The sequence below is a fragment of the Haemaphysalis longicornis genome, unplaced genomic scaffold, assembly GCF_048455015.1.
Source record: "Haemaphysalis longicornis isolate Haplotype H1 unplaced genomic scaffold, Haemaphysalis longicornis Haplotype H1 scaffold_1, whole genome shotgun sequence".
NCBI classification, from domain to species: Eukaryota; Metazoa; Arthropoda; class Arachnida; order Ixodida; family Ixodidae; genus Haemaphysalis; species Haemaphysalis longicornis.
In genome coordinates this window covers 268,756,605-268,769,632 of record NW_027526203.1, presented here as the reverse complement: position 1 = coordinate 268,769,632, position 13,028 = coordinate 268,756,605, and the positions used below count along the sequence as shown (strand labels likewise).

General features: G+C 51.0%; 1 long non-coding RNA gene across 1 annotated transcript; it reads right to left on the bottom strand.

Annotated features, from left to right (window-relative positions):
* Window positions 1-285: 285 nt before the first annotated feature.
* On the bottom strand, window positions 286-10,894 carry LOC144169626 (uncharacterized). Its single transcript, XR_013322486.1, has 3 exons — window positions 10,496-10,894; window positions 7,244-7,478; window positions 286-475 (listed from the first exon to the last, which is right to left on the bottom strand). It is a non-coding gene; the product is annotated as an uncharacterized LOC144169626 (long non-coding RNA).
* Between the last annotated feature and the right edge of the window lie 2,134 nt (window positions 10,895-13,028).

Sequence of the window (13,028 nt, the reverse complement as noted above, 5' to 3'; positions counted from 1 at the left end):
AGATGTTGAAACGCGAAGCTTTCTCTGGTCGAAAGCCAATTTCTTCAAAGTACAAAGTCAAATTCCAAAATCCAAATTTTCCCGCGCAGACAAAGGCGCCCGATGTCCCACGACCTGCGAAGCACACAGATCTCCCCTTGTGTTACTCGACCCGAAAAACGCGCTGATAGCACCTTTCACATTGGTTCTTTCCCGGAGAAGCTCTATTACTGAACGCAACTGCAGCTGTTGTGAGGCGACCGTTGCAAAATCATCCTGTGGAGCGGTAGGTGCGATCGAATTAGTTGTTTTATTAAAATAAAAAGAAATTAAAGCGCTGCTGCGCAAGGGCCACGTGCTTTCCAGGTCATCATCCCGTGGCCGTGAACCTAATGGCATAAAACTGTAGCAATAAATATATTTAAAGTCGTTTAGATGTTGAGGGCCCGTACGAACTGCTCTTGGGGCGTGTTCCAGCGGCAGTGCCCTCGTTCCTCTGAAAGCAAGAAAACAAAATAATTACACTCATAATACTCATAAAAGAAAAATCCTCTGCAATACCCAACGAAATTATTTCAGAAATCTCCGTTATGAAGCTGAAAACCCAGAAAATCAAGTTCATCTCTTCCCTCCTGGTCAGCGTGCGCGTGGCGAAAGCGGGAAGTACAAAATGAAAATGTGCGCCCGCAACCTTACAAATCATTTAGAGTGCATTTCTGAGACATGCTGCTTGCTACGGCAGCATCGAAAACATTAATCTTTCTATTCTTTTGAAAACTCAACCCTATGACGAAGGTTTTGTGTCAGGTATATATTCATTTGGGCTTGCTGGCAAGCTGCAATTATCACCCGAAGCTTTCAAGCTGCACTGAAAATGAAACAGGTTCACCTACAAGCCGCATCCCGTCGCACGTTGCACACGGCGAGGCGATCATATTTCTGGCCGGGTGGGCCGAAGAGTTAAACATTAAAAAAAAATACGGGGTATCATTGTGTTTGGTGCCGCGAAGTCTGCGCTACCACTGCGATTCCGTTTGTGAGAGAAATTTCATTTGAACTGCATTCCCTTCACCTCCCCTCAGAACGAATTATCGGTTAAACCGGTTAGGGCGAAGAGAGCGTAGACGTACTGAATAGCGAACTAACTACGATAATTATAATAGACCGCAGCTGTTGGAAGTAGGCAAATTCGCTGGCGATAAAGGACACTGGCGTTGGCTCTGTTGACTCACAATGCTGTCGGAGTGGATAAGGCAGTGGAGGAAGGATTCAGAACGCCAGGGTAAGATGTGAACGTAGGGCACACGAGCAAGACGAGAGGAATACAGGGGACTCAGACTGACGTGATCAGAGCTACCGCTCAATTAAGGACCAACTGGGATCTTCAAACCCCGTTGACTTTTGCGGTTATTGAGAGAGTGTGGAGGGTTACACCCAAGTGGTTTATCTACTAATGTAAACGACAAGGCGAAGTTTGAAAACTCAATCCCTTGGAGAAGTGAGAGCGAACGAGCGTTTAGGCAGGAAAAAAATTCCCCTTTGTGGGGCACTGCCGCTGAACCCCCTAACTCGCACGCCCTGCAGTGGACTGTTGTAGTTGCGAATCTGAGGTCGGAGCCGGAGGTACTCGGCACACAGGGTCTAGAAATTGAGAGACACTTGGGACTGCTTACGTACGAAAATGCGCAAACATTACGCGATCGCCTGTCTGTAAAAGTAGGACTGTCCTGATTACGTTACCTTCTGTCGCGGCAGTGTCCTCGCTATCAAAGTGGTATATCTCAGACAAGTAATCTTTGCGTTGTAACGGCTGCGGTGCTGTCAGCTACTGGTTTTTAGTGCAGCGAGCGCCCGTCTTTTTTTCCTCTCCGTACAGCATTTTTGTCTTGTCCTCCCTTCCTTCGTTAGACGCGTACTTCCGTAGGCAACCAAGTCTTCCAGCTGACGTTGAGGAATACGCTTTTGAGCCTGTCGCAACAGAGGCAGCAACGACAGCACACGCGTGTCCAAGCTCGCGATTGTATCTTCCCATTGCCATCGCCATCACGCTTTCCCCATTGCGGCGTTTTCTTCTCTCTCACTATAATGACCGAAAGGCTTGGCCAACCGCCCTTGTTCGGCCTACACTTACGCTATTAGCATAAACCTGCTCTGATGCTTCGAAATTAGCATGTAATTGCTAATTTTGTGATTCCTCCTCAAAGGCTTCCGACCTGCGATTGTGTCGTGTCATTACCATCATCAACTTGGTGTTCTCAGCGCGTCATTTTCGCTTTCCTGTGACCTGCTCTACGCTTTCACTGTGAATGTGCTGTGCAACTTCTGCAGTTATAACGATCGAATTACTCCTCTAAGCAGCATGAGTACTTGCCTCTATAAAACCCGTATCTGAGTGGAAGGCCACAACTCATTCACTGGACCCCCCTTTACTAAGCCAGAGCCAAAGATCAGCCGTCGTGTTGCATATGCGTGTTGCACTTGCATTCCGTAGGCCCCGTGTTCGAGTTCGGTATTACCTTCATTTTTATCTATTTGTGCCGTAAGTAATTTTTGGAAATGGTCACACTGACACTACACCCATGATTTTCGCATAATGTGGGCATTTCCCTTGAAATGACCCCGTGAATTCCGTCGCGTTCGGTGGCCTCCGTTTCACTCCAACGCAAATCCGCTGTTCAACCATCCGGTGCGTAGCACTTGCTAATATTCTACATTTAAAAGCTCGGTAACGGTAACTCGGTACCTGCGGCACAAATCGACGCCATATCTGCCGTTTGTCGTCGTCGAAGCCCTACACGTATCGTGGGGACAAGCTATCGATGTGCGCGTTCGCACGAGAAACCTTACTCGTTGCGGACATCACCATTCAAGATCAAATAAGGCCAGCGAAGAAGTACGGCTCCGCTGAAACAATGTCGCTTCGGGAGGCCAGCATTGTATAGTTTCCCAGCCTTACCACGGCCATGGCGGACGTTGTATGTTCCCGCTCGACCGCCCTTTTACGGTCTTGCGTGCAGCGTTTTTGCGTTAGCAGATGCACTGATTGCTTGTTCTGGGCCCCGAAATAAACTTTCAGTACTCCTCAAGCACACAGCCACTGAACCACGTCAAGGCTCAATCCCCTAAGCGAACTTTATCTCGTTTTCTTGTATTAGAGAACGCTTTTGCGCGTGGGTGCCAAGGGACCATTTGAACGCTCTTAACGGTTTTTACCTACGAAAATGGTCATGTTTCTTGTCATTCTGTTTCTCAAGCGTAGGAATTATTTTGTATGCGTTCATAGCTATTGCCAATGTCCATGTTATTGCTGAAGTTCGTTTGTCTAATTGTGTGAGCAATTGATGGGGCATGTCGGTAAATTTTTTGTAGCGTTCTGTTCGTTTTCGCGGCGGTCTTTCAACAGAGCGAGCGATAGAGGACCATAGAACAACGGAAGTGGAGATAGCGCATTGATAAAGGTGCCTTCGAGAGCGGAGAGAGGTGCCGTCACTACACTGGCCACGTTGCCGTAGTCACGACAAGTGTAAGTGCCGGGCCGGTCTGTAGCTGCCTCCGCGTCGACGGGTCTGTGACTCCCGCCACCGCATGCATGCGTCGTAGAAGCGAGTCTGCAGCCAGTACGTGGGGCAACAGAGAATGAATTGGGAATGACGGCAACGAAATGCCGGTACTGGTGAGTAGCAAAAGGAGCGACAAGAAGCTAATACCGCTGCTAAAGCGACTAAATGTGACCACTGAGATGGTTGGAGCGCTGGGCACGGTTGTCTCGGTGTTCGAGGGACATGCCAGAACCGCCGCGTGGTGGACTTCTGAAGCGCGCATCGGGCCGACCCTCAAGTTCACGAGGGAGGGGTACAAGACGCTAACACGTTCTTGAAGATTCACCTATGGATCTTCATTTTTTACGTGAATATAAGTGTGGCTTAGGGAGAGGTGTAGTGGATTTACTCTTGGCGAAGTGCAGTGCAAGGTACTACTGACACAGCGCACGGTGGTCCTTAAGCCACTGATTAAGACAACGGCCTATTAATCCCATATACCATTTGTCGGGCGCTTCGACGCACGAACTGGCGGGGGCCCTGGGGCGAGCAGCGCACAAATGAAATGCACGTGTCGCGCGGCGCCTTGAGACGCCGCGCATTTCGAACGCCTGCGCGCACCGGATCTCTTAACCACCACCACATGCGATGGCCACCGACGGAGACAACTGGCTTTTCCTTCTTCCCCGGCCGTCAGCGTCAGGAGGAAGGGAAGATGAAGACAGGGAGACGCGGTCCGGGCGCGGGAGAGCTCGGTCCGTCGTCTTCGAGCTCCGCGCGAGTCCTGTTTTTTAGTCGCCCGCCGGGCTGTAAATAAATGTACAGTTTTGTATCGGAGGCTGAGTCTGTCGGTTGAGGATACCCGGGGTCAGATCCTCAGCGCTGCTGCGGCTTGGAGGAGAAGCCCCGGAGAAAAGAACATCACGAAGATAACTGGCGCAGCCGACAGGATCTTCAACAGCGACGACTCAGCCGGCCGGCGGGCGAGACGGGCTCCTCGACGGACGGAGATCGCGGAGAAATCGCGGTCTGCTGAACGAGATCGGCGGGAGCAGCGAGCTCGCCAGCCAGGTGGAGAAGCTGCTCTATCGGCGCTCAGCGGACTTCTCAACGGTGACCGAGGGAATCTCTGCGGCCTGCTGAGCGGCGGAGAAGCAACTTGACCAGCGGTAAGTGGAGGCATCAGCAGACCACTGAACGAGGAGCGGCAGGAGCAGCGAGCTGTCGGCAGGCGACAAGTCAGCGGGCGATTGTTTGGTGGACGCCCCGGCGGAAGGAGCCGCGCATAAATGGATACGTATCGCCACCTCGACGGATCCAGCCCCTCACCACAAGCACCGAACTATGCAGGTCAGTGCCTCCCTTGATCCTGGATGCGTGGTTCACCATGACATGTAGGGGGTGCTACATGAGTAGCCCTGAGATAATGGGGGGCGGTTGGCTAGGTATGGTGAGATGGAGCTGACTGTGAGGGCTGACGAGGCAGCGAGCGTCAGAATTAGGTCAGCCATGTCTTTCGCTGACGAGATGGCCCTACTGCAGGCGAAATTAAAGGTCGCTGAGGCGGAGTTAGCAGCGGAACGCCTAAGGAGTGAGCGTTTGAGAAGCGCTAACAATGCCACCGCCTCACCGATCGGGCAGCAAGCACGAGGGTGCGGCGAGATGGATGGGAGATTGGATTGCATGAGCATGCTGGAAGGGGTGCTCGTAGTTATGCCCTCCCAGGAAGCGCTTGTGCTTGATTGGTTCGCGGATGCCGAGGCCAGGCTAGACTCCTACTGTGTGCCGCCAAAATGGCGAGCAGGGGTAATTCTTCCCTACTTGAGCGTGAGGGCTAGACGGTGCCTAGCTGGACTCTCAGGGGAGCAGCGGAAGAGCTACGCAGTTCTTAAAGCAGCAGTACTGAAGGGGCTGAGGCTGGCTTCAGTTGCGCGTGAGCCTGTCGTCGCATCGTGCGGAGGCGCAGAACATTCCGGGAGCATGGCCGAGCGGCCAAGAGCTTTGCAGGATGCAGCAGCCCGGGAATCACGGGAGGAATCGGATGCAGTTGATGTCGCGCACACTGCATCTTTTGTTTCTGGAGATCCCCAAATGTCATGTTGCGAAAATGTGATCGCCATGGGGAGCTCCTACGAATTGGAGGAGGAAAGTGTAACTCAGTGTACGGCTGCTTATGTAATGCAGCCCCAGGCAGTTACAGGTAGGACTGCAGGCGTAGCTGAACCGACAGTCAGTGTCAGGGGTAATGTGACCGCTAAGCTGCCTTCTCCTGATTACGCTGACCAGCAGTGCGTAGTGGAGCACGGCGCTCCGAGCGCAGAAGCGGCCGAACCAGAGGGTTCGCCTAGAAAGGGGAGGAAGCGTCAGCCAGCTTCACCGCAGTGCAGCGTGGCTGCAACGCAGGCCGACGAGCCAGCAGCGGTCCCATCTCGAGCGAGAAGACGAGGAGGAGAGGGGTTCCCGATACTGTTGCGTCACTCAGCTTCACCTGAGTGCAGCTTGGCTGCGGCGTATGCTGACGAGCCGGCAGTGGTCCCTTCCCGAGCGAGGAAGCGAGGAGGAGAGGGGCCCCTAATACTGTTGGGCGACGAGGTGCGCCGCATGGCAAGGGGGTTTTCAGACGACGACGGCCGGTGCGTACCAACTGCTAAAGGCCGCTCGCTCTGATTGAGCTAGATGAGGATTGTGCCTATTTTGTCATGGTGACCTGCAGCCAGGGTCAAGGGGCACTGGCCGTGCTGATTGTTGTGTCGTCAAACTGAAGGAACGATGGTGCACGTGCCAAAAGTGTGTGTGGTGTGTGTTTCGTGTGTGAAACATTCCTGAAGTTATGTTTCACAGTGGTGGTGGAGGTGTCGGGCGCTTCGACGCACGAACTGGCGGGGGCCCTGGGGCGAGCAGCGCACAAATGAAATGCACGTGTCGCGCGGCGCCTTGAGACGCCGCGCATTTCGAACGCCTGCGCGCACCGGATCTCTTAACCACCACCACATGCGATGGCCACCGACGGAGACAACTGGCTTTTCCTTCTTCCCCGGCCGTCAGCGTCAGGAGGAAGGGAAGATGAAGACAGGGAGACGCGGTCCGGGCGCGGGAGAGCTCGGTCCGTCGTCTTCGAGCTCCGCGCGAGTCCTGTTTTTTTAGTCGCCCGCCGGGCTGTAAATAAATGTACAGTTTTGTATCGGAGGCTGAGTCTGTCGGTTGAGGATACCCGGGGTCAGATCCTCAGCGCTGCTGCGGCTTGGAGGAGAAGCCCCGGAGAAAAGAACATCACGAAGATAACTCCATTCTTTTATGAAAGCGGAATCTTCCGCAAGGGGTACAGGAAGGGCTCATCAAGCTTGCCCATGTGCACTACTCCGCCACTACGATCCACCTCAGCTCCTATTTCCCTGGCTTGCTGCTACCTTTCCAAAGTTCCCAACAGAGGCCTTAGAATTTATTCGCTAGTCCGTGCAGCACCCGTTTTGTCCTTGTTTTTGTTTGTTTATCGCGTGCCCTCGGTTGAAACATGTTCATTTTTTTTTCTTTTTTACACGCTCCCTTCGCATGTTATCCTTAGCTTGAAGTGGCTACCAACCTCAGAGCTTCAACAATAAAGGTTCATTTTCCTTTAACTCCATAAAGATTCAGCAGCTTAATTACGTGTTATACTTGCCCGGTAATGAATATAGTAAATGTCAACGATTAGCTAGAAGGGATTGGAATGCTTTATAAGAGCCTACCGAATGTTCCTCGGGAAACATCTCAGTGTGGCTGACGAGGTATATGTCGGCGCTCGGGTGGCGTGCACGACTCAATCCGGCACGGTGGCACAGATGGAGAGCACGTCCATGGACCTCTAGTTCTGGTCTCCCACACGGCCGTGCATCCAGAGCGGCAGGAACGGGCTGTTCGTCATCAAGGACACCACCAGCGGGTACGGGAGGCGCACACTCCACTGGATGTTCCCCGGCAGGACTGCGGGAAGCCGTGCGTTCGGTGAGGGGTGTCTATCATAAGTGCTAGGTTGTCATTCAGATAACTGGTACATACGACGGCGTAATACTAAATCACTTAGGGTTTCTTTGTGGCGAGGGTGAATGTGATGCGTCCCTAAATAGCATTGTGCGTGTGCACCTACTATGCAAGGGCGGTAGCTTCAACGGTCATTTAAGGTGTCCATGTTACAAGGGCATACATTCATTTAGCTATGTGTGGAAGTCAGCATATTTTAAGTTGAGTCGTCATCACCGTCAGCGGCGCCGTGAACACGATGGGTACCAAACTGGCGCCGCTGTAATGAAAACATAAATAAAACCACTTAAAGGCAAACTCCACTCAAATTTTTATTTGTCCAAATTTCATCCAAATAACCTGTCTATGCTCTTAAAATCACCATGGCGACATCCTTAGCTTCGTAATCATAGCGCACGCCAGGTACCGTCGTTCAAAGTACCTCCGAGCAGACGACGTTTGCACATGGCGGAGAGTCGCCGAAACAAGTTCCGAGCGGCCTGTGACGGGGGTTGGAGAACCTGTCTCGTGAAGCTCGCGCTTCTTTGGCGACTTGCAGGGCGCTCCGCCGGGCGCAGGGACCCGTTCGCCCGGCGTACCAGCGCGCTGTACCGCCGTAGTCATCACATGTTTAAAACTAACCGCATAGGTAGCAATATCCGCCTTTTTTTTTCAATGCAATAGAGATCAGAAGCGTACAAACTATTCAAGCGCTTGCGAACGTTTTGGAGTTAGCAAAACTCTTTTTACATGAAAATAATTTTACCCAAAGAAAAAAATAGAGCGAAACGAGCACTTGCCTTACATTTGTCGTTCCTATTGCATCTACCAAACAAAAAAGAAGATATTTTATAAATTCGTCACCACTTACACTTCCGCTTCCAATATTGGCCATATTCGGGCTGGCCCAACGCCACCTCCATCCTTATACCTTTCCAAAAGTTATCTACCAAACAAAAAAGAAGATATTTTATAAATTCGTCACCACTTACACTTCCTCTTCCAATATTGGCCATATTCGGGCTGGCCCAACGCCAAGTCCATCCTTATACCTTTCCAAAAGTTTGACGACCTAACTAGAGTTGTTGTACAGGCAGGTATAAACATCTGTGCGACTTTTGCCTCACTCGCCAAGTGAACCAAAATCAGCCTTTCTGGTAGTAACAAACACATCCGCACAAATATCCGCCGTCGTCTTCGCGAAGTGCGAAGGCTAACGAAATTGCTCCCCTCCTGAATAATAAACGAGATTTTTGTTGAATTCTCAAGTGAAGTACTTACTTTGGTAGAGCGTTAGATTTAGTTTACTCAAAAGCAAAATGTTTTCACCAGCACAGGTCTCCGGTGAAAGTAGAAAACAGCGTTAGATAGGAAACGTTTTCGTGTTATAGTGCATCATTTAGCTGTGGAAGCTGGCTTATAGTTTCAGACCGCTTTTATAATTCGATTCTCGATGAGCAGCAAGGCGAAAAATGCTGGGCTGATATTCACGAAGCTGTTTGTACGTAATGTATAGTAGAAATAGTGATTGCTCTCCGCCCGAGGGCTGTTCGTTCACTTCAAACTGAGCGATATGATAGCCGAGGCGCCGGCTAACGAAAGTTACTTTTCGATATCGTACGAGCAAGTAGCTTTTAAATCAGGGTCCGCTTTTTTACTCGCAATGCCAAGAATTGCTACTCCGCCAGTTATTCTGATGGAAAAAAAATACTGTCGGGCGGTCTACTTCATCCCGATTGATAGGAACGCGGTGCCGGAATTGGGCATAACTCCGTTATTACGGGCAAACATTAGTGGAAGTTCTTCTGCTGAAATAACAGTGCGAAACGCGACGCTACCACGCGCATTTGAAGGCGGCTCTGAGCGGCCGCTGCTGCTAGCGCGGCCGCTTCCGTTCCACCACGTACGTCACGTCCAGCCGCCGGCAATGGCCGCCTTTTCTATTCAGTTTCGGTTCCGAAAACGCCAATTTCGCAAGCCGTTTGCGTCGCGCGCGTTGATGTTTGAAACGCAGTATTTCGCATTTCGCACCCTTTTTACGTGTACTATTAGGTGACATTTTTACGTTGTCGAAAATTTGAGTGCAGCTGGCCTTCAAGGATCTTGTGGGATTGGAGCCCGGGTCTCCTTGTTCAATCCTCAACATCCCAATCATCATCATCTTGTAGATAGCACTGTTATTAAAGCTGAGAACCCCGTTTCGGTGAGCCATGACACCGAACCCTGCTGCCTGTCTTCTCTTGCCTTAACACCCCTGATCAGGAAGCAGGTGTGTTACCACTGTCCTAACTCGACACCCTGCCCGAAAAGAAACAAGGATTAGCCTGCAGGTGCGTGCCGCGTGACAGGTGAACGTCACGTCGCTGCAGTGAACAGGTGAACGCGGGGAGATCTAACTGCTACGGGAATTGCGACGAGTCTGCTTTTCGAAGCAATTCGTGTCAAAACATCAAGTGAAAGTGCAGAAAGAGGCGTGAACACGATATAGCAGTACAGAGGTCGGACAATCGCCAAGCTTTTGCCTTCAGAGCAGTTGACCAGACTTCAGTGCTCGAGGAATTTTAACAAGAAAGCTGGTTAAGCTTGAGCTTGGTCCGTCGACGTTAGCAAAAAAATACAAAAAAAACCTTCCCGGCTGGAGGAGGAGGAGTGAAATTTTGATAAGAATAAAAGAGAGTTAGGGCCTGCGGCCCTCCGCACAGATGCAGTCCCTATCCCTATTAATTAAGGACTACACGGAGAGGGGCTGTAGACACTTTCGAGTTCAAGACAGGGGCTCGGGTTTTGTTAACGGGTGCTCAAAGACCTCCCATAAAACTCACTTAAGGTTTCCTCCTGCACAAGAAAGCCGCCAGCCATGGCAGCCTGAGCCAATAACATTATGCGTAGATGCATAGGCCCCTGGAAACGACAAACTGGTGTTTCGACGTGCATAGTTTCTAATTAAGGCAAGCAGATACGAATGCTCCGTGCACACTCACATCTGATGGCGAGAAATCCGAATAGCGCCGGGTGATGGATGGTCGGCTTGTCCCTCTTGGGAGTACCGTCTGGTAGAGAACCGTTCGTGCCGGGGGAGCGGCATGCTCGCTCTGGGCATTGGCTGGCGTGGCTACGAAAAAAGAAGACAAAACAGCATGAGCCAGTTCATCCTGTGCAAGTGGGCGATAAGCAAAGCTAAGTGGACATATAACTTCGAAGAAACATAAGCTCTTGTCGGAAGTCCCGATGTAACAAGCCGGTCCTCAACGTCATTCAATCTCAGAAGATGGCCCAGTAACAAGAGGTAGACGTTTCGTGGCGGGCAATCGGGAAGCACCACTTTTAAGTAGAGCTTCTGTTCGCACACCACATTTGAAAGGTTTGATATTCACGGCGTGCGGGAGTACGAACTGTTTATGCGCCATCCTCGTTACGATTCCGGAAGAGAAGTGAAATTCAAAATGGACAACGAGAACTTGCCGACTTAAACCGTATTCGAAGCCAAATAAAAGCAAACACAGTACTGACGAACCAACTAGAAAACAAACGCCCGGACACGAACCCCTTGCGCTATCGAACGCGTCACGCTACGAAGACAAACGTACACAACCGAACGCCTCGCACTATGGAACTCATAAGACTTATTCTTGAAATTCGGGCGCTGACGTTTTGCACACCTAGGTTTCATAACGGACACAAGAACTCCACGGGCACTAGCAGCACCCTCGCAAAGATTGCTGCATTTTTATGCGCTTCGTCACAATGGACGGAATGACCAGAAAGGTATGTTCGCATACCCCTCGCAACTCCAAAGAATTCGCGATGGCTGTCCTCCTTTCCTTCCGTCCCCCTAAGGGTCCAAATGACGAGAAGTTGGAGGAAGCGTTCGTAGTAGGGCCCTTCGCAGTGAAAAGAACCGAGCGAGTGCACGCGCCGGTGCAAGGCTGCAGGAGAATTATTTCTCTGCCGGGGATGCGGGGCTGCATACGTACCGCGAGGGCCACTGGCGCGTAAATGAGTTGCTGCGCTGCAGTGGTTCCCAGGGCACCGCTAGACAAGGTTCCAAGGCGTCTTCCTGAGGCAGGTCCGAATGTGGGACTGAAGGCGGGGCACCGGGTTCGCCACATCTGCCAGTGGAACGCGCGTGTGGCGGGTGGGCACGCGGTTTTCTGCCTCTACTTCTTCGGCCGACCATTCCTATAGAGCCTTTGATGAACAGCAAAAGGATGATGATGAAGATGAAGACGAAGATGAAGGTGGCGATAGCGATAGTGATTATACAGATCTCTAATAATGGCAAATACCCGTGCAGAGCTTTCAACCCTTGAACTGACCTGCCCTTATAACTATGCAGTGTTTAGGGCGTCATCCCACGGCGCTCCAGCCCAGTGCTGGATTCACGGTGGTAAAGTCTTAAAATGCAAAAGCCATTCTGCGATAAAAGGTTGTTGTTTTGTCAATAAAATGGCCGCCGCTGTAAACAGTGAGTAAAAATTCAGAGCCCTTTCACTACTGTGAAGATGGAAGACGAGCGAATCTGTATTGGTTGCCAACTGTACTGTGTTGTGTGTGGTGGCTTACTATATTGACTGAATACAGACACCTCCAAATAAATTCTGAAGAATTGCTTTTGAATTATTTCTCATTTAATTTGTCTCTGAATACGTTGAATTAAACATGAGTTACAGCCGTTTTCTGTAACCATATACTACCCCCGTTGACGGTCATGTATTGACAGCACACGGGAATCCTGTCACGTTTACAACTTCCGTGTGAACAAGAAAACGAAACTCGGGGTAATTATATAGAGTGGTCTAAGCTGCCCATTTGAGGACGATTTTTTTATAAGACACGTGCATTATATTGACGGCTAAAAATAACTTTACATTCGCTGGGGAGCGAGCCCATGGCCCTGGAGAGTGCCCGTGTAAATGTTTGTCAACGCGGCCACATCGACGCACGCAGCTTTGGTCAGAACGTAGCGCACGACAGCTTCTCTGTATTGATTGATTGTGGGGTTTAACGCGCCGACGCAAAGCAGGCGATGAGGCGCGCCGTAGTGGAGGGCTCCGGATTAATTTTGACCACCTGGGGATCTTTATCGTGCGCCGAAATCTCGTACACACGGGCGTTTTTGCTTTCCGCCTCCATCAGAAAAGCGGCCGCCGCGGCCGGGAATCGAACCCGCGACCTCGTGCTCAGTAGCGCAACGCCTTAGCCACTGAGCCACCGCGGCGGGTACAGCTTCTCTGTAAAACCACATGCGTGATCCGACGGCGTTTGCACCAGGGTCTCCACAGAAGCAGCCCATTACGCTACGACTTCACTATCACCGCACGTTGCCAGCGTGAAAAAAAGTTGCTGTGGTTGTTGTTCTTTTCTTCGTAGCACATACCCACTTGGGAGATTGCTTAGGAATCAGGAACTTTGCTGGGCTTATGTGCACCCTTCATAAACTTGACAAAACTATGTATTCGCAACATAAATAATTTCGAATCATCCGTACCAAGTGGCACCTGAACGTGATGGCTC